General features: G+C 35.0%; 1 long non-coding RNA gene across 1 annotated transcript in view; it reads left to right on the top strand.

Annotated features, from left to right (window-relative positions):
- Positions 1-13,251, top strand: part of LOC145539340 (uncharacterized) — a 28,582-nt gene extending 15,331 nt beyond the window's left edge. The window contains exons 3-5 of the long non-coding RNA XR_014077731.1: positions 7,585-7,653; positions 9,590-9,674; positions 10,923-13,251. This is a non-coding gene — a long non-coding RNA (uncharacterized LOC145539340). The remainder of the gene's footprint in view (positions 1-7,584; positions 7,654-9,589; positions 9,675-10,922) is intronic.
- Positions 13,252-21,665: the final 8,414 nt, after the last annotated feature.

Genomic DNA, 21,665 nt, shown 5'->3' with positions numbered 1-21,665 from the left:
AGTATTGTTCAGTTCAACTTTGTTTGTATTGCCAAAAGCATGAGAGATTTATTTGCTCTACATTCACTGTGAGAAACTGATAGGGTTCCTGGAGGTAAAACTCAAAAAAAAATGTGGACCCATACTAAAGAATTACTCTCCTCCTCAGAATTTTTAACTCTCAAAGTTGTTCATATTAAGCATCCATCAATTTGTTAATTATAGTTTAGGTTTACCTGTCCCATTGTTGGTTTTGAGTTTTCTACTCCTGAACTTCTGCTCCAGTAAGTTGTACTCTCTGTATCTACCTGTTTGTCTCCTCAATTTGAAGGAAGGTGGTTTGCCTTAAGACATTAGTTCTCTGATGGATCTAAGAAGAGCTGTTGATTTTTAGTTTGTTCAGCTTTTGTCTTCCATGTAAAGAAGAGATGAATTCCAAGTCCTTATATGCCATGCCAGATTGGAAAGAGTCGGACATGACTGAGTGACTGGACTGAACTGATGCCAGATTGGAATCAGAAGTCAATATTTAGCTATTCAAATATCATATTCTCAGTAAAATCTTAATCATTCAGCATAAACTTATCACAATCTGTAATGATCAACTTCATGGATTCATTAATTTATTATCTGTCTATTCTTGGATGTTGGGCTTCCCTAGTCGTTTAGACAGTAAAGAATCCACCTGCAATGCAGGACACCTGGGTTCGACCCTTGGGTTGAGAAGAACCCCTGGAGGAGGGCATGGCAACCCACTCCAGTATTCTTGCCTGGAGAATCCCCATGGACAGAGGATCCGGGCGGGCCACAGTCCATAGGGTCGCAAAAAAGTCAGACACGACTGAGTGACTAAGCACAGCACAAGCACAGCTAGGATGTTAGTTCTCTAGAGGCAGAGATCTCAGGAAATTCAACCAGTGAATTCCCATGGAGTGAATGATTAATAATATTTATTTATAAAAAGAAGAGAAATACAGGAAGAAAAAGACATAACATGCAAAGCATTTGTATGCACATATGTGTGTGTATATGTTTATATATATAGTCACATAATTTATGACAGCAAAAAATGTAGACAACATGAAATAAATATATAACAGGGCAAATTAAATATGATATGAAATTTGATGTAACCATACCTTTTAATGCTTTGTATTAAAAGGCTTTTAGTATATTTCCAGGAATTGGCATGGAAGTTAAGAATATTCAGACATACCTCCAAAATATTGTGAGTCCAGTTTCAAACTACTGTGTTAAAGTGAATACAATAATAAACTGGATCACACAAATTTTTTGGATTCCCAGTGCATATAAAAGTTATTTACACTGTACTATAATCTATTAAGTGTGTAATAGAATTTATATTTAAAAAGATATATGTACCTTAATTTAAAATATTTTACTGATAAAACATGGTATCATGTTATCATCTGAGCCTTCAGCTCAGTAGTAACATCAGAGATCACTATTCACAGATCACCACAACAAATATACTGATAATGAAAATATTTGAAGGGTTATGAAAATTATCAAAATGTGACACAGAGACACAAAGGGAGCACATGCTGCAGAAAAAGTGGAGCTGACAGGCTTGCTTGACACAGGGTTGCCAAAAACATTCAATTTTTAAAAAAAGGGATAAAAAGAAAACAGTGTCTGTGAAGTACAATAAAGTGAAACAATAAAATGAGGTATGCCTATATTGCGAAGTGAAACTCATTAAATTACAGAAACACATATATAGTAGAAACCCATTTCACTATAAATGGAAACTATATGCCAGTACATATGCATGTAAGTCAACATGCATATGTGTGTAGATGTCAGGAAGGATAAGCAGCAAACTCCCAGGTGTTACTCAAAGGATGATAAATGTGAGGGGTGGGTGCTCTAAATTTTTCTTTTTCACGCTTCTATACTGCCTGATTTTCAAAACTAGTATTCTACATATAAATGGAGAAAAACACGTTTAAATGAGAGTGAAAGTTTGTTTCTTTGTGCTGAAATTAAAGCCTGAAACAGGAGCTTTTCTTTTGTTAAACAGATTCTTACTTAAGAACAAATACCGTGTCATTATGATTTAACTCTGTATCATCAGCTCCTGACACAGGGATTACCAAAATATGAACTTGAAAAATACTTTTAGAATACTTAAGAAATTTCAAAAGCAACTTTCAGGGATTATACTGGAAATCATCACTACAAAACAACAAGGGAGACCACCAGTCAGAGCATAAAGTGGTGCAATAATGTAGAGTAATAAAATCTCTACAGTAGGATTAGTGCAATAATTCTTCAATACTAAAATGAACTGTCCATGTCATTGAGATAATGACAAAAATTATCATTATTGCCACAAAAAAAAATTGTTGAAGGAAGTTTAACTGGATGCTTAAAAAGATGCAGTGGAAATATCAATAATCTATAGAAACCTTAAAATATACATTATTTATCAGATTAGCAGTATAAAATGTGATGCTGTCTGTCTGAGAAAGGTTACATAAATTCATTTCTTCTAAAATATTTTTTCCTTTTTTCCTTTCTTTCTTAATTTTCTCTTTCCTCTCTCCCCACTTGCTCTCTTCCTTATTCTCTTTCTCTCTTTCTCGTCACGATTCTCTGAAAAATTCAAAATCTGCTATTCACCATGATTGGCTTTCTACTAAAAGTTCTGCCTGCTTTCAGTTCAATAGTTCAGTCACTCAGTCGTGCCCGACTCTTTGCGACCCGATGAACTGCAGCACGCCAGGCCCCCCTATCCATCACCAATTCCCGGAGTCCACCCAAACTCATGTCCACTGAGTCGGTGATGCCATCCAACCATCTCATCCTCTGTCACCCGCTTCTCCGACCTTCAATCTTTCCCAGCATAAGGGTCTTTTCAAATGAGTCAGCCCTTCACATCAGGTGCCCAAAGTATTGGAGTTTCAGCCTCAACATCAGTCCTTCCAATGAACACCCAGGACTGATATCCTTTAGCATGGATTGGTTGGATCTCCTTGCAGTCCATGGGACTCTCAAGAGTCTTCTCCAACACCACAGTTCAAAAGCATCAATTCTTCAGCACTCAGCTTTCTTCACCGTCCAACTGTCACATCCATACATGACTACTGGAAAAACTATAGCCTTAACTAGACGGACCCTTTTTGCAAAGTAATGTCTCTGCTTTTTAATAAGCTGTCTAAGTTGGTCATAACTTTTCTTCCAAGGAGTAAGTGTCTTTTTACTTCATGGTTGCAATCACCATCTGCAGTGATTTTGGAGCCCAGAAAAATGAAGTCTGACACTGTTTTCACTGTTTCCCAACCTATCTACCATCAAGTGATTGGACCGGAGGCCATGATTTTAGTTTTTGAATGTTGAGCTTTAAGCCAACTTGTTCACTCCTCTCTTTCACTTTCATCAAGAGGCTTTTTAGTTCCTCTTCACTTTCTGCCATAAGGGTGGTGACAACTGCATATCTGAGGTTATTGATATTTCTCCCAGCAATCTTGATTCCAGCTTGTGCTTCCTCCAGCCCAGCGTTTCTCATGATGTACTCTGCGTATAAGTTAAATAAGCAGGGTGACAATATACAGCCTTGATGTACTCCTTTTCCTATTTGGAACCAGTCTGTTGTTCCATGTCCAGTTCGAACTGTTGCTTCCTGACCTGCATACAGGTTTCTCAAGAGGCAGGTCAGGTGATCTGGTATGCCCATCTCTTTTAGAATTTTCCACAGTTTATTGTGATCCACACAGTCAAAGGCTTTGGCGTAGTCAATAAAGCAGAGGTAGATGTTTTTCTGGAACTATCTTGCTTTTTCAATGATCCAGTGGATGTTGGCAATTTGATATCTGGTTCCTCTGCCTTTTCTAAAACAAGTTTGAACACCTGGAAGTTCACGGTTCACATATTGCTGAAGCCTGGCTTGGAGAATTTTGAGCATTACTTTACTAGCATGTGAGATGAGTGCAATTGTGCGGTAGTTTGAGCATTCTTTGGCATTGCCTTTCTTTGGGTTTGGAATGAAAACTGACCTTTTTCAGTCCTGTGGCCACTGCCTAGTTTTCCAAATTTGCTCATATATTCAGTGCAGCACTTTCACAGCAGCATCTTTCAGGATTTGAAATAACTCAACTGGAATTCCATCACCTCCACTAGCTTTGTTCATAATGATGCTTCCTAAGGCCCCCTTAACTTCACATTCCAGGATCTGGCTCTAGGCGAGTGATCACACCATCATGATTACCTGGGTCATGAAGATCTCTTTTGTACAGTTCTTCTGTATATTCTTGCCACCTCTTATATCTTCTGATTCTGTTAGGTACATACCTGCTTTATTTGGCTAAAATTCATGATGAAGGTAAATTATTTATGTAAGGTGAATAAAGCAACTTGCCAGATTATAAAAAGTTTTATATAAAACAGAGTAAAATGTATTTTAATTAGAAACAAAATCTGTTTCCTAGGACTATAGTCAAGTAAAATTTTGAAGTTGGGTTCAGATGGCTGTTTAAAGTAGAATATATTTTAGATTCTTTGGTGGCAGCAAAGTAGACTTACATCAACTGGCTATGAGGTTCATTTTAATCTGGTCAGCCAACAGTTATTACGTCAAAGCTGATTGCAATTCAGGAATTCAATGAAATAAAATAAAAGTAATTCCCAGCAGCCATTAAAAAAAATACATTTGAATCGGTTCTACTGAGATGGATGAAACTGGAGCCCATTATACAGAGTGAAGTAAGCCAGAAAGAAAAACAACAATACAGTATACTAATGCATATATATGGAATTTGAAAGATGGTAACAATAACCCTATATGCGAGACAGAATAAGAGACACAGATGCATGGAACAATTTTATGGACTCTGAGGGAGAAGGTGAGGGTGGGACGTTCTGGGAGAATAGCATTGAAACATGTATATTATCATATGTGAAACAGAACACCATTCCATGTTCGATGCATGAGACAAGGGCTCAGGGCCGGGGCAATGGGATGATCCAGAAGGATGGGATGGGGAGGGAGGTGGGTGGGGGGTCCAGGAGGGGGAACACATGTAAACCCATGGCTGATTCATGTCAATGTATGGCAAAAACTATTGCAATGTTGTGAAGTGATTGGCCCCCAACTAAAATAAATAAATTTATAAAAAAAAAAAAAAAAGAATCCACCTGCCAATGCAGCAGACATGGGTTTGATCCCTGGCTTGGGAGAATCCCCTGGAAAAGGAAATGGCAGCCCACTCCAGTATTCTTGCCTGGGAAATCCCATGAACAGAGGAGCCTGGCAGGCCACAGTACACGGAGTCGCAAAGAGTAGGACACAACTTAGAAACTAAACAACGACAAATATTTACATATGTATATGTGTATATATATATATATATATATATGGTTTAAACCAAGCTACAAACCAAATTAAATTTTAATTAGCAAAAAAAAAAAAAAAAAAAAAAGTAATTCCCACATCCCAACCTTCTACTTGGATAAAGCATTAACTTATTTCCAATTTCTCTCTTTAAAGATTTGCTTATGTCATAGAAATTTTCTCATTGTTTTGCAAAACTAGAAATTTAAATAAAAATAATCAAATATAACCTGAAATAATTAAGACCAACTTTATTGAGATCCATGATGATAGTAGAAATGTTTGTCTGTTATCAAAATTAATTCTATTGTTCACATTTCTGTTCATATAATGATTTGAAATGTGTTTTATGAACAATGTTAGAGGAATCAACATTAAGCAAAAAAGTAGTCTGTCATAGAAGGACATAAGTCAGAAAGAGGGAAACAAATATTTTATATTAATGCATATATGATGGAATTCAGAAAAATGGTATAGATGAACCTATTTGCAGGGCAAGAATAGAGTTGCAGATATAGAGAATGGATTTGTGAAGACAGAGAGGAAAGAGGAGGGTTGGATGAATTTAGAGAGTAGGACTGACATATACAATACCATGTATAAAATAGATAGCTAGTGGGAAGCAGCTGTATAGCACAGGGAGCTCAGCTTGGTGCTCTGTGATGTCCTAGAGGGGTGGGATTGGGGACAGGAGAGATATCAAAAGAGAGGGGATATATGTATACGTATAACTGATTCACGTTGTTGTAAAGAAGAAACTAACACAACATTGCAAAGCAATTATACTTCAAATAAAAAATAAATAAATAAATGAACAAATAAGCATAAGTGAAAATTTAACTTAAAAGTCATTCTGAAAACATACTAGAATTCTTAAACTTTTTCCTATTAAAATCGTTGAAGTTTGAGTATTATCAATTGCCTTGATTTCCCTGACTTTGAGTTGATCCATATGATACTGGCAGTGTCACAAATAAATATTGAAACCCTTCTCGATATGACTATTTCCTCATTGTCAGTTATCCCACAAGGTAAAAAGAATAAACTATACATTCAGTTTGTCATTCACTCAGCAAGAAAGTATTGAGCAGTTATATGTGAACTCTTCGAGAGGTGAGGATACAGAGAGCATAGATATGATGTTCCTTCTCATGGCGATTACATTTGATTGCGACTGAAAAGGCAGAAACTAAATAAATCAAGGACGTGTGAGTATTAGAAAGAAAAATAATTCAGTGGAGTAGAGAGTTAGAAGAAATATTTTTCCTTTGAAAAGAGGAGTTAAAAAGTGAAGATGAATTTTTAATGAGGTTGCCTTGGAGGGGGCATAAAATAATTGTCATATAATTGTTTATTGTTTTTATTTCCTTAAATTATTCAATTTTGTTTTGAAGATTTGAAGAATATCTTTTCTAAATATTGATGGATTATAGATAATTGTGTGAGAGTTTTGAAAATGTAAGATAAGTAATAGAATAAATATATTAACTTTTTAATAGAGGATGGATAATATCTGTTACAATAGGATTCAAAGAGTAAATTGTGGATGAAAATACAGGTGAATTTCTCTATTTTTATGCAGTTATGGCTGCAAATTTAGAGGTATGGTTAACTGCTAGCCCTAGTGAAAGAGTTAAGATTAGGAGGGTGAGGTACATGGAGAAGTTAGATTCTGGAGAATGTGGGAAAAAATTAAACAGGAAAATCTGGAAATACTGGGAGGAGGATAAACAATGTTTGCATTGGAGACCTTGAATTTAGTGCATCATCAATAATTGATCTATTACTCAGTGACATCTTTTCCTCCTTGCCTCCATTTTTTCCAGTCTTCTCTCCAACAAGATATAATTCTATCTAGAGAGCCAGAGTAAACAATTTCAGAAACACACTTTTGAAATTCTAGCTACATACATATTTAATTTTATTATATGCTATATGTAATAAGTAATATATACAACGTACATATGACATGTACACATGTATGTCAAATGTAATCATAAGGAAGCTAATTTACACTAGTTTTCTAAATATTGTTATAGTTTTGAAGTTTTTTTTTATTTAAATATATTTAGTTAATAAAGAGGTTAAAAATTTTCTAAAACTCAAGTACAGATTAGGAGCATAATGATTTATTAACAAAGACTGACTCTCCAGACTTTTTCAATGTATAATCACACCACTGTATTTTTTTCAGCAATACAGTATTCTATTCTTTTCCTTTCTCTTTAATGTTTTATTTTTTACTATCTTAGACATGTTCCTGTTGATTATGAGAAGGAAGTGGCACTGTACACGTTTCTATAAAAAAGATCAAAGTAAAAGTAAGGACATTTATGTTTCTAATTTTAAAATATGTGTTATTAGTTTTTCCTTAAATTTATGGAAAAGCTTTATGTAAACATTCTCCCCTAAAAGTCAGAATTCCAATAGATCAATAGATATAACTTGCTACAAAGACAGCTGGGAATTTTGTGGTCCAGCATGATCTAAAAATAGAGATTATATATTTGTATTCTAGTTAGCAGTCTGTCCTTAAAATTTATATTCTTTTTGATAGGACTGTATAATTTAGGGGCACTTAATTTAACTGTTTGCAAAATCAAACTATAGTTAAGTTTAAATTAAACAGCAGTATAAATATATCATATAATATTTAGCAATTTTGGAGGAATGAAAAATAGCAGTCACTTGTGAACATCAGATATATCACATACATGCTTTAGGAAGTAGATTTTAAAATAATGTTTAAACCATGCCCCCTAAAATAGTGATACAGATTTTTGTACTTCCCCTCTTTTGTTCAAAAAAGTTAAATACAGCAAATAATATTATAGAATTATTTTTTCCTAATTCTGAAGAAGTATTGACAGGGACTGGTAGTTTTCTCTCAAAAACCATTCTCCTCTTAGTAAGGGAAATCTGAGTGTTTCTGTGCTTAGAGCTACCTAGCTAGCAAGAGCATTTTACAGCCCCTCTTGCAGCAAGGACTTAATGTAGAATCCAGTCCTGTTCAGCAGATGTGAGGGAAAATTATATATACAATTTCTTAATCGTATCCTTCATGGGAAGCTGTTTTCCTCTTTTGTCCATTCCAAGGGTTGGTATGGACAAAGGGTGTTAATGAGCCAGCACTAACTGTGCAGATGGGAATAAAGAAGCAAGAGGCAGAGAAAGCCTGGGTACCTGTATGACCTTCAGAATCTAGGTTGCCCTGCTGCATCGCCGCCTATCAGCTTAGACATTTGTGTGCTTGAGAAAATGAATTTTAGCCTGTTTAAGACACTCTTATTTGCTCTCTAACAAAGCAATTAAATAAATATCCCAGCTAATGAAAAACGTGTATTTTAGAAATCTGCAAATGTGAGATCTGCAGCTCTGTTTAAATACTGTAATTATTTTATCCCCATTACTGAAGAATATGTTCTGTTAAAAATAAATGATATTTTATTAAAATAGATTAGCCAATAGGATACAATGTTCCTCTTTATATAAATGTTGATGTTCAGATGCTTTGAAGTTATTTTTTGAACACCTAAGCAAATATGATCCTAAATCCAATCTATCATTTTTCCCTTGGTAGTATTTGAGGCAGAAATATAAAGCTTATTTCTGAAATAGCCTTCATCAACCTCAGCTCCCCAACCCAAACCCAGGGCAAGCTTTCCCATCACCCTCTCCTGTATGACAGCTCTTACCATCATGCACAATACTCAAACATTGTGCACAACACTCAACACTCAAACATGTACAATACACAATAATCATGAATGTCAGGCAAGCTAGCATTCCAGTATTTGTTTTTATGGGTGCAGAGATCAGTTTCTGAGTTCTTTCACCACCGCTTTCCACTTCTCATTTCAAGCAATCTATAGTTACTATACCCACATGCAAGTAAACCTAGCACTACTCTGGGCCCTTAGACAGGGACAGTGAAACACTGATGAATTCCATGGAACACTGAGGGCAACAGGTTAAGTTTGGGCCTCTAAGAATGAAATTTATCTCTTTAAAATAAGATTATCCTAAATTCAGATATTGAAATGCATCGTGAAACCCCTGAGGTTCAAGAAAACTAGAGGTTACAGATTATTCATCAATAATTTAGATAATCCCTTTTGCCCAAATGAAAGGCATATACATATAATGTATAGTCTTTATCTTAAACTTCTATGTTAAAAACAATAAACTTTAAAATAAGAACAAATTGGAATGTCCCTGTTATTTGTTTTTAACTCATTTATATTATTGTGTCTAAAGGGAATCCCAGAAAAAATCTTCTGGGTCAGGATTCTCAAATTTTGTTAACAGTGTTCTGAGTCTCTAATAAGGAGCAGGATGAAAGGTAAGAGCATGTGGTGAAGAAATAACTAGAAATAAATAGAAATTGTATTAATAAATGATTCAGCTTGCTTGTGATTTATTTTCTTGATAATTTGGGAAATCAGCCAGGAAAGATAAAATTAATTAAACTTTCACCCAGTGTTTAGATTTGGTTTTCCTCTCTGAGTTCCCCAAACATAATATACACAACACCTTTATTTTAATAAATAAAATAATACCTTGTAAGTTTATTTCTCCTACCAGCTGAGAACTCCAGGATAGCCAGGACCACATAGGAATCATATTATAAGCTTCAGTCCTTAACACAGTGGTTTCTACAGGCGTGCATGCTCAGTCACTCAGTCATGTCTGACTCTTTGTGACCACATTGGCTGCATCCTACCAGGCTCCTCTATTCATGGAATTTTCCAACTAAGAATACTGGAGTGGGTTGCCATTTCCTTCTCCAAGAGATCTTCCAACTCAGGGATTGAACCCATGTATCTTACGTCTTCTGTATTGACAGGTAGAATCTACCACTGTGCCATCCAGGAAGTTCAGTTGCTACATAGTAGGTGTAAGTCATTGTTAATGGTGTAACTATAGTAATTAAAGTATCCAGTGTTTGTCATTGTTAGATCACATATGCATGTGAGAGAACCGAGTTTCTATCTCAGTCTGAGCTTTGCATACAAATAGATAGAAATGTCCACTGAATGTGTAGGATACTACTGAGAAAATCTTGTAAAATAAAACCCATTGGCCCAGACAACATAGAGTTCTTGGGGGGATAAAGCAGGGAGGGACTTTTAAATAATACAATCATAATATAGAGCAATCATCTTCCATTAAAACATGATACAGCAATCATTTTCCAGGATGATGTTTTCATTACCATTCTGGAAATTTTAGGGATTTGGTTAGGGTAAGTGTTAGACTGTAAGATAGAGGAGACTCCAGTTCTGCAAATCAAGCAAAATAATAAGGAAACATTCCAATTCCTTAACTAAAGCAAGTTGAAATTTTTTTCCTACAGGAAATTGTCAGTTTTACACTCTGGGAAAAGAAATAGCAGACTTCATGCTGTAAGAATTTGTAGAAGCCTTGCAAGGCACAAGGCATTGTTCAGTTTTAGCATCAGCAGTTCAATGTAAATCTGAATAATTATAATAGATTTTATTACTGTTCAGTAATATTCTAGTACTTTAAGAATTCATCTAAAAATTTACCCTAAAATTACAACAAATTTTTTTTTTCCTATTTTCTCTAGGGTTTTGTTTTCCTTTTCTACCTGCCTTTTCCTAGTCACTCATTGCAGGTGCATTTTCACAATCCTTGAGTCTGAAAGATGTATAAGACTCATACATTTCAGTAAGTTAAATCAACAGAATTATCATTATATAAAATATCTTTCAACAAACTTATTTTGATGGCTGTTTTCATCATGGGATTTTACCACAGCAAAAATATATCAGTATACTTGTAAATCTAAATCAAATTTGTAAAACTAAATCACTAGATGATGCTAGACTAATACACTATTATATAGTATGTCACTGAACTTAGATTAGCAGGGTATGTAGCTACAGTAAATATGGTATTTCACTTTAGAATACTGAATTTGTACTAATCATCTTGTAACTAAGCAGTTTGTATAATACCTAATGTAGATCAGCACAAAATATTCCTTATAAGCTAATATTTTACATCTGATGAATCATACCGCTTTCTGCTGTCACAAAGTTCTGTATAAACGACATGCAACTAACAGTGTATATAGGCAATGTAATCTTTGGTTTTCTATACATAATACAAAATAATGAAAATCAGTATAACATACATTTTAGCAAAAAGAATAAGGGTAATGTTATGAAATATCATAGCATTTGAAATAGAGCTTGAGGTAATTTTTGAACTTAGACTTGCTTAATTTCTCAGAGCCTCATTTGTCTCATTTGTAAAATAGAAATAACAATGCTTTCATCATCGTGTTGTTGTAAAAGTTACTGAAAACAAAGCATTTTTATTGCTTATCACTTTGTAAGCCCACCATGACTAATACATTTCCAGGAGTAATACATTTCTCCTCCTAGCATTTACTTCTAGTGAAATAAACTGAACTTACATCAGGAAGTACTTAAAGAGTAAAGATTAGAGACTTTTTTGTTTATATTATCAATTAGGAAAGAACCACTGAGAATTCTACAAGAAAAAGTTCACCAGCTGTTTAATGGGACCTTGATGACAATGTTACCTGTACTAGGGATATAGTAGGAAACAAGGAGGTCCAGGTTCGTTTTCTGAGATTATATTATATTAAAGGGAACAAAAACAAATAAACAATGATAATTTCAGTTAAATATAGCAAAAAAAATATATTTGAGTAGAGAGTGATTCTGAGGAATAGGACATATTTTACTTTGGAAACTATTTCATGGAGCATATTTAAGATTATGTGTTTTCAACTAAATGATGAGAAGTCTGCCGTGTAATGATATGGAAGTAAACAATTCCAGGAAAAGAAAAGACAACTGGTAATTCCCTAGTATAAGAAAGAATATGTGTTTTAAAATTTTAAAATAGCTTCAGATAGTTGGACAGAAATGAAGGATAACTTCAAGGAGTTTACATGAGTCTTATCATATAGAACTTATTGGTCAATTGTAAGGAGTTGAGTTTTGCCCTAAATGAATGGAATGGCAACTAGATGATTTCAAGCAGTTGAGGTTTATAATTTTTTCACATTTTTTAAAAAGAAGACTTTAGCTATTTATAGAAAATACAGGAACAAGTGAGAAAAAAGATTAAGATAGAAGGTTGATCCATAGATTCTGGGAAGCAAAGTCATTTCAAAACAAAATCATTGATATAAATGTACACTCAAAGAATGAATGCAAATGCAAAACCCAAGGTCTATATAAAGAGATTTAAAACAAATATGAAGTATGCCGATTCCAAAATTGTGATTAATCAATGAGTAATATAAATTTAAATAAGCAATTCATAGGGAAACAAACATGAAGAACATAACAATTAGACTTCTCTTAATATTACATAGATGGAGAGCGAATAATTAGAATACCTTGGAAATTGTGATTGTTGGAATATGTCCACAATGAGCAGATAATTCAGTTGGGAACTAAACAATCATAAAAAGCCAGCTCTGGAAACGTTTTCCAGAACACTTTACAGACACAAGGATCTAGATGCCCATCAAGAGTCAGACGACAAAAATATGATAATGGAGAAAATGTAAGGACTTAATTGTGATCTGAATCATGGATCCCCAAAAAAGAAAGTTTAGTTCATGTCTGGACACCAGGAAATTGATGTCATTAATCAACCACAGTAGTTTGAAGAGGCCTATTAACATAATTGCTATTATTTTTGTTGGAACGTGATGGATTACAAAAACAGAAGCAGAAGTCCAGCAACATCCATGCTTTTGGACTGTGAATTTTGTTTGTATCTTGTAGAAAATTGTATAAAGCTATTTAAAATGTTGTATTAGCTTCTATCAAATTATAACATTTAAAAAAGAAATACATAATTTGATGGAGATGCCTCATATGTAAAATCAATTAAAAGATGGTTAGCTCTGACTTCTCTAAATGTTTTAATGTTTCTCCAAATGCACAAATAATCTTTGAAGGTTTCCAAATTTTACATTTCAGTCTTTTGTCTTTTATTGTTTATTGTGTGTGAGTAGGTGCAGTGGTGACAGAATGGAAAGCTATAAGATAATTAATTCTGAAATTTGACAAAGCAACTAAAATGAAGTCTCAAAATTTCTTTGAAATACAATGCACTAAAGAGTAAACTGGGCAATGTCCTCAGTCATCAAAATCTCTACCTACAGAACCTAGAGATTTTGATTTGATCTCCACTACTATAGGATTATGTGTTTGCAAATATATAGACCATGAGTAAATACAGATTTTTGTTGAATTTTTAGAAAATTTCAATAGAGTATGAGAAGAATAGGAGTTTTACTCTATGCAACCAAAACATGGACACTTCCTAGTCATTTTCCATTGTGAGATTTCACATACAGCAAAAAGCTTTTCTTTTTACTAGTCACAGATCCAGCAACAGATACTTTCAACATAACCTAGCATCTCTGCCTTTCTTTTCTTTTTCTTTTAAGGCATTCAATAAATCAACAACCATGGAGAAGTTGATGTGACTCTTCATGACTCTTCCCATCTTTCCTGTCTTCACTAGATATAAATAAGTGATTTGGAATAAAAGTTGCTTGTAAATGCCACTCAGAGAACCCCTGAGCATCCACACTTATTCTTGGTTATAGGTGTAAAATAATTTGAAGGTGAAGCAGCCTATTAAAAATGAAAGAAATTTTATTTTGGACTTTGATGTTTAGCCACCTATCATAAGAATAATTGTAAACATCCAATCTCTACAAAACAACTTCATTTAAAATATTAAATATTTCATCATATATTAGTGGCACATAAGTCATGAGTTAGGTTCCTAATGTATTTTGAATATTTTATAAATAATATTAAATAATCATACCCCCTGAAGTTAACTAAATTCCTTACCACCACAGAAGACTAATATCAACACTTCAACTTCATGATCAAAGTCCTTAGCCAATTTAACATCCATCCAGAACAAAGTTTCAGAACCTCTCTCTTGTACTTAACAACTAGTTTTCAGTCTTCATGAAAAAAACAGGGGAAGACTTGTTCTTTTCTGTTCTGTAGCCGTTAAGTCTGACCTTTACTACAAAGAAACTGCTGCAAGCAATCTGATCTTCTATTTAACATCTTGACATTCTGCAAGACATTTATAAAATGTATAACTAACATATTTCCTGGTCTTTTTAAAAATATTTTGAAAAATCAAGGTTATCATTTTTCACTTTTTAATTTATAACAACAGCAGCAACAATAACACCACAACCAAAGCAGCCACATAAAATCCATTCTTAAACATTCTTAAATGTAAACAGTTTATTTCCTAAAACATACCAAGATGTAATCTGTTTCCTACTACAGGTGACATTCCTTCTTTTTGCAACACTGTAGTTTAACTTCATTTGCTTTATTCTAAATTGCATTGTGTTTTACTGTAAGTACTAAAATTGCCAGTAGTGTCAGCAGCAATTCGCCACTTAACAAACTCTAAATAACACAGTGGCATGCCACTTACAAGCAGTGCTATGTTTTATCTGGAGGAGATTAAGAGAAGGTGCCAAAATACAATTGTGAAATGGTAGAATTTCAGCACCTAATTCACAAGTGCTACTATCTAACATAAATTCACTGGCTGTGTGTTTCCATAACTGTCTGCCAGGCGCTGAAACTGTGACATAGTATTTCTCATGTGAATTCCATTAACATGTGACTTCATGGTTTCAGTTTACTCCAGATGGCTATGTATAACATTTCTGCTCATTAGTAAAAAGTGTCAATTCCTGCTACAGAATATCTCCCAGTTAGAAAATTAGCATAATTTTCTCATGGATCATGTGCACTTCCTGCACATGAAAAATAATTTGAGGTCACATTTTTCTCAGCCTGCTCAGTGGTGCCAGAAAAATTATATGTAATATATTATTTCCATCCACGCTATTACATATTTAGGATTTTGAATATTAAGCTAAGACACTTAAGTCAACTAAGAATCTTCATACCTATCCAGAGTAAGCTAAATATTCCCTTTATAAAACAGTTACTTTAAATTTTAATATTCTTTTCCAGTCTGAACCTCTATCATTGTCCCCTGTAATCTCAAGTGATCACCTTATTTTGTACAATCCAGATCAAACAGAGATTACCTGGAACCAACGGCACAATTTCTCAAACCCAAATCTAAATTTTCGTTCTCAAAGAGTCTATTAATGCCTATACCTTGACATTATCAGATGAAGAACCATACTTTTCCATTCCAACGCTAACTTGCTACCCCTAATGTATTCACAGTGCTATTTGTTTTGCAATCTCAGGAAATGTTCTCCAACACTTACTGTCTCTGTTCAGTGATTCCTTCTAATCAATTTTAATTCCTCAGGGCAATTTCCATTCTAAAATACCATTGCTTTCTGATTTTTTTCTGTAATATTTAGCAGTTTACTTTACTATTATTTTAATTATAATAACAGTGGCTAAAAACGAACCATCACCCATTGTTTCCATTTTTTCTCCTTTTTTACTAATGCATAATTTTATAGAAGTATTTTTCCAACATTTCACTTAATACTGGTGTTTTCAAATTGTTTAAACATTTTTATTCTTGTGGAATCTTTATTAAAGTAGCAGTTTTTAGAACAGATAAAAATAAGAAAAGACTATGAACAGGAAAATCAGATCAATGATACACAGCTATTTGGTGGAAGACAAAGGTTCTAAGGCAACTTGCTTTCTGTTTGTTTTCTTTAGATTAATTGTGATTTTTACTGGTCTGATTTTCTTTATATATATATCTTTTGTAAGGAACACAAAATGTCTTGTACTTGTATTTCTCAAAAATCAGGAACTTGTGAACATTACTTATTTTCCCCCAAATTTTCTGCATCATTTTCCTCCTCTGAATCTCTAATTTCATGCGTGCTAGAATATTTGATATAATTCTACAGGCCATAAAATTTGCTCACTACTTTTTTCAGTTTTTTCATACATTTCAGTTAGATAATTGTTGTTCATGCATAACCCTTTCTAAGAGCTCTACAATCACCTGCTGAGAAAATTCAGTATTGCTTCTACTGCTGATGTTGTTGTTTTTGCTGCCTATAATTTCAGATACTGTACTGTTTTTCAAATGGGTATATCTTTCCTTTTCTCCTTTGCCTTTAACTTCTATTCACAACTACCTGTGAGTAGCAAGGAGAGATAATAAATAGAGGAAAACAACAGAATGGGAAAGTCTAGAGACCACTTTAAGAAAATTAGAGATACTAAGGGAACATTTCATGCAAAGATAGGCACAAAAAAAGGACAGAAATTGTATGAACCTAACAGAAGCAGAAGATATTAAGAAGAAGTGGCAAGAATACACAGAAGAACTATAGAAAAAAGATCTTTATGACCAAGATAATCACAATGATATGCTCACCAACCTAGAGCCAGACATCCTGGAATGTGAAGTCAAGCGGGCCTTAGGAAGCATCACTATGAATAAACCTAGTGGAGGTGATGGAATTCCAGTTGAGCTATTTCAAATCCTAAAAGATGATGCTGTGAAAGTGCTGTACTCAATATGCCAGCAAGTTTGGAAACACAGCAGTGGACACAGGATTGGAAAAGGTCAACTTTCATTCCAATTCCATAGAAAGGCAATGCCGAAGAATGCTCAAACTACTGCACAATTGCACTCACCTCACATGCTAGTAAACTTACGCTCAAAATTCTCCAAGCCAGGCTTCAACAGTATGTGAGCCATGAACTTCCAGATGCTCAAGTTGGATTTAGAAAAGGCATCAGAACCAAAGATCAAATTTCCAACATCCATTGGATCATAGAAAAACTAAGAGAGTTCCAGAAAAATGTCTACTGCTGCTTTATTGACTATGCTAAATCCTTTGAGTGTGGATCACAACAAACTGTGGACAATTCTTAAAGAGATGGGAATAAAAGACTACCTGACCTGCCTCTTGTGAAATCTGTATGCAGGTCAGAAAGCAACAGTTAGAACTGGACATGGAACAACAGACTGGTTCCAAATAGGAAAAAGAGTACGTCAAGGCTGCATACTGTCATCCTGCTTACTTAACTTTTATGCAGAGTACATCATGAAAGATGCTGGGCTGGATGAAACACAAACTGGAATCAAGATTGCCGGGAGAAATATCAATAACCTCAGATATGCAGATGACACCACCCTTATGGCAGAAAATTAAGAACTAAAGAGCCTCTTGATGAAAGTGAAAGAGAAGAGCAAACAAGTTGGCTTAAAGCTCAACATTCAGTAAACTAAGATTATGGTACTTGGTCCCATCACTTGATGGCAAATAGATGGGGAAACAGTGGCTGGCTTTATTTTTTGGGGCTCCAAAATCACTGCAGATGGTGATTGCAGCCATGAAATTAAAAGGTGCTTACTCCTTGGAAGGAAGGTTATGGCCAACCTAGATAGGATATTAAAAAGAAGAGACATTAACTTGCCAAAAAAGATGTCTAGTCAAAGCTATGGTTTTTTTAGTAGTCGTGTATGGATAGAAGAGTTGGACTATAAAGAAAGCTGAGTACCGAAGACTTGATGCTTTTGAACTGTGGTGTTGGAGAAGACTCTTGAGTGTCACTTGGACTGCAAGGAGATCCAACCAGTCCATCCTAAAGGAGATCAGTCCTGAATATTCATTGGGAGAACTAATGCTTAAACTGTAACTCCAATACTTTGGCCACCTGATGGAAAGAACTGACTCATTTGAAAAGACCCTGATGCTGGGGAATATTGAATGCAGGAGGAGAAGGGGATGACAGAGGATGAGATGGTTGAATGGCATCACTGAATCAATGGACATGAGTTTGGGTAAATTCCGGGAGTTGGTGATGGACAGGGAGGCCTGGAGAACTGCAGTCCTTGTGGTTGCAAAGAGTTGGGCACAACTGAGTGACTAAACTGAACTGAACTGTTTAGTTTCAGACTTTTCATTGTAATTTTTTTTTTGTTTCCTTATCTTTGCTGATAATCCTAGTATGTTTGCTCATTATGGTCTCTTTGCCTTCACTATGGAAACATAAAGAGTTAAATATACAAGTAAAAATAGAGATAGAGAGAGATGAGATAAAGGGAGATGGAGACTCATACAGAGAGAGAGAGAATATATTTATAATACCTGTTCTAATATCTCCATTTGTTAATTTGAACTCTGGACTATTTTAAGTTTTCTGTTTCTATCATGAGTTCAGTAATTTTAGATTTTATGATGAGCATTTTAAATGATAGATTGTAAGGAGTATGCATTCTATGATTTTCCTTAAAAAGATATTGATCTTTTTCCCCCCTTGCAGTAAGTTAAAATTCCTCAGTTCAACAGTATAGTCCTTACTTTATGATGTGATCTTTATTTCTAAATAATGGTTTTCTGGAATCTCAGCTGAACGTCTGAAGAGCTTAGTGAGGTGTCTTCTTTCACTGATGAGGCTGACCTTCACCATCTCTCAGCCCTGTGTGATCCCTGATACCTTTCTCTGTTCAACTCTCATTTTAACAGGGCCCATTCTTGATAGTTCAGTTCAGTTCAGTCGCTCAGTCGTGTCCGACTCTCTGCGACCCCATGAATTGCAGCACGCCAGGCCTCTCTGTCCATCACCAACTCCCAGAGTCTACCCAAACCCATGTTCATCGAGTCGGTGATGCCATCCAACCATCTCATCCTCTGTCGTCCCCTTCTCCTCCTGCCCCCAATCCTACCCAGCATTAGGGTCTTTTCCAATGAGTCAGCTCTTCGCATGAGGTGGCCAAAGTATTGGAGCTTCAGCCTCAACATCAGACCTTCCAATGAACACCCAGGATTGATCTCTTTTAGGATGGATTGATTGGATCTCCTTGCAGTCCAAGGGACTCTCAAGAGTCTTCTCCAGCACCACAGTTCAAAAGCATCAATTCTGCGGCGCTTAGCTTTCTTCACCGTCCAACTCTCACATCCATACATGACCACTGGAAAAACCATAGCCTTGACTAGACGGACTTTTGTTGGCAAAATAATGTCTCTGCTTTTAAACATGCTATCTAGGTTGGCCATAACCTTCCTTCCAAGGAGTAAGCGTCTTTTAATTTCATGGCTGCAGTCACCGTCAGCAGTGATTCTGGAGCCCAAAAAAGTAAAGTCTGACTCTGTTTCCCCATCTATTTCCCATGGAGTGATGGGACCAGATGCCATGATCTTAGTTTTCTGAACGTTGAGCTTTAAGCCAACTTTTTCACTCTCCTCCTTCACCTTCATCAAGAGGCTCTTTAGTTCTTCTTCACTTTCTGCCATAGGGTGTATTCAAAAAGGAACTAAATACTTGACAACTAACTAACGTACAAGAAAATAATATGGAGACTTCTGTCTCCGTCTCTCATTCTGGTACCCTGCTGCCCTCGCTCTAATTGCATTGGTAGCCCCTATTTTCCATCAGTCTCTTCCTCCTCAACTCATTGTGGCCACTGTTCTCAGTTTGGACTTCAAATCACTAGGTCATAGTCCAAAACCTGATCACAGGAAGATGCACAGGTAAATGTGGGCCAACCTTGCTATTATCTTGGCTCAAAGGTATAGTTTAGTTTTATTGCTTTTCTAATGTCTAAACCTCTTGCCTGACATTTTTTGTCTGGCTTTATATTGCATTACACCTAGATTATGTGTTATTACAACTAATTAATCATAGGCAGAATGAAAAGATCCCTAACATTTCACCTATTTTGACTAATCGAAGAATGACAGTCATTTCAGATTAATATTCTTTAAAATATTACGGACTAGATTTACATTTGAACTGGAAGTGGAAAGACATATTAGAGTAGGAATAGAAATATTGAGGCTCATTTGACAATTTTGATATAGTTGAAAAGAAGTAAATAATGAGTTTAAGCAAAATCTTGAATAACAGAAATATTTATGTATATATATATATAAAATGTTCAAGTAATGAAAATTATGGAAAATATTTTGTCATATTTGAGAGTCAAAAATAAATCTAACTTTAGATTATCCAATTTTTTATTTTTTATGGAAGAAATTTTTTAAGAATGTATAAACAAGTGCTTCTCAAATAATTAAGAGGAGGCAACTGAATTCCATTGATAAAATATAACCAGAGAAGTGAAGAAGTAATCAGAGACACATAGGCTTTGGTGTTCTTTATCTACTCCAAGATACCTTTCCAAAATATTTGTTTTCAAGTCCATAATCTAATCCACAAATTAAAGTAATATCATTCTACAACTTAAGAATAAATTATTTGGTAAATTTTAATCTACAGTCTAAGAGCTAATCAGCTGATTTTTTATTATATCCAATTCAGGAAAACAGACTCCAGGAGTTGTTAGCATTCAAATGACTTTAAACAGAAGAGAACATGTCAAAGACAACTACAGGGCATATTTTACCTATCACTATTTTGATGTGTACTATAGAGCTCATTTAATACGTACTATAGAGCTCATTTAATATGTATTATAGAGTTCAAGAAGCAACAGTTAGAACCACACATGGAATGGACTTGTTCCAAATTGGGAATGGAGTACTTCAAGGCTGTATATTGTCACCCAGCTTATTTAATTTATATGCAGAGTACAGCATGCAAAATTTAAGTCTGGATGAAGCACGAGCTGGAATCAAGCTTGTGGGGAGAAATATCAATAACCTCAGATATGCAGATGATACCACCCTTATGGCAGAAAGAGAAGAGGAACTGAAGAGCCTTTTGTTGAAAATGAAAGAGGAGAGTGAAAACGTTGGCTTAAAACTCAACATTTAAAAAACTTAGATCATGGTAACCAATCCCATCACTTCATGGTAAATAGATGGTGAAACCATGGAAACAGTGACAGGCTTTATTTTCTTGGGCTCCAAAACCACTGCAGATTGTGACTGCAGCCATGAAATTAAAAGACATTTGCTCCTTGGAAGAAAAACTATAACCAACATAGACAGCATATTGAAAAGCAGAGATATTACTTTGCTGACAAAGTCCATCTAGTCAAAGCTATGGTTTTTCCAGTAGTCATGTATAGATGTGAAAGTGGGACCATAAAGAAAGCTGAGCAGCAAAGAATTGATGCTTTTGAACTGTGGTGTTGGAGAAGACTCTTTAGAGTCCCTTGGACTGCAGGGAGATAAACCAGTCCATCCTAAAGGAAATCAGTCCTGAATATTCATTGTAAGGACTGATGCTGAAGCTGAAACTCCAATACTTTGGTCACCTGATGCAAAGAACTGACTCATTTGAAAAGACCCTGATACTGCGAAAGATTGAAGGCAGGAGGAGATAGGGACAACAGAGGAAGAGAAGGTTGGATGGCATCACTGTGTCAATGGATATGAGTTGAGCAAGCTCTGGGA

Source organism: Giraffa tippelskirchi, chromosome 2 (assembly GCF_054371585.1).
Source record: "Giraffa tippelskirchi isolate mGirTip1 chromosome 2, T2T-mGirTip1v1.2.pri, whole genome shotgun sequence".
Lineage (NCBI taxonomy): Eukaryota > Metazoa > Chordata > Mammalia > Artiodactyla > Giraffidae > Giraffa > Giraffa tippelskirchi.
The sequence above is the reverse complement of the archived record's forward strand: the minus strand, read 5'-3'. Positions and strand labels throughout refer to the sequence as shown.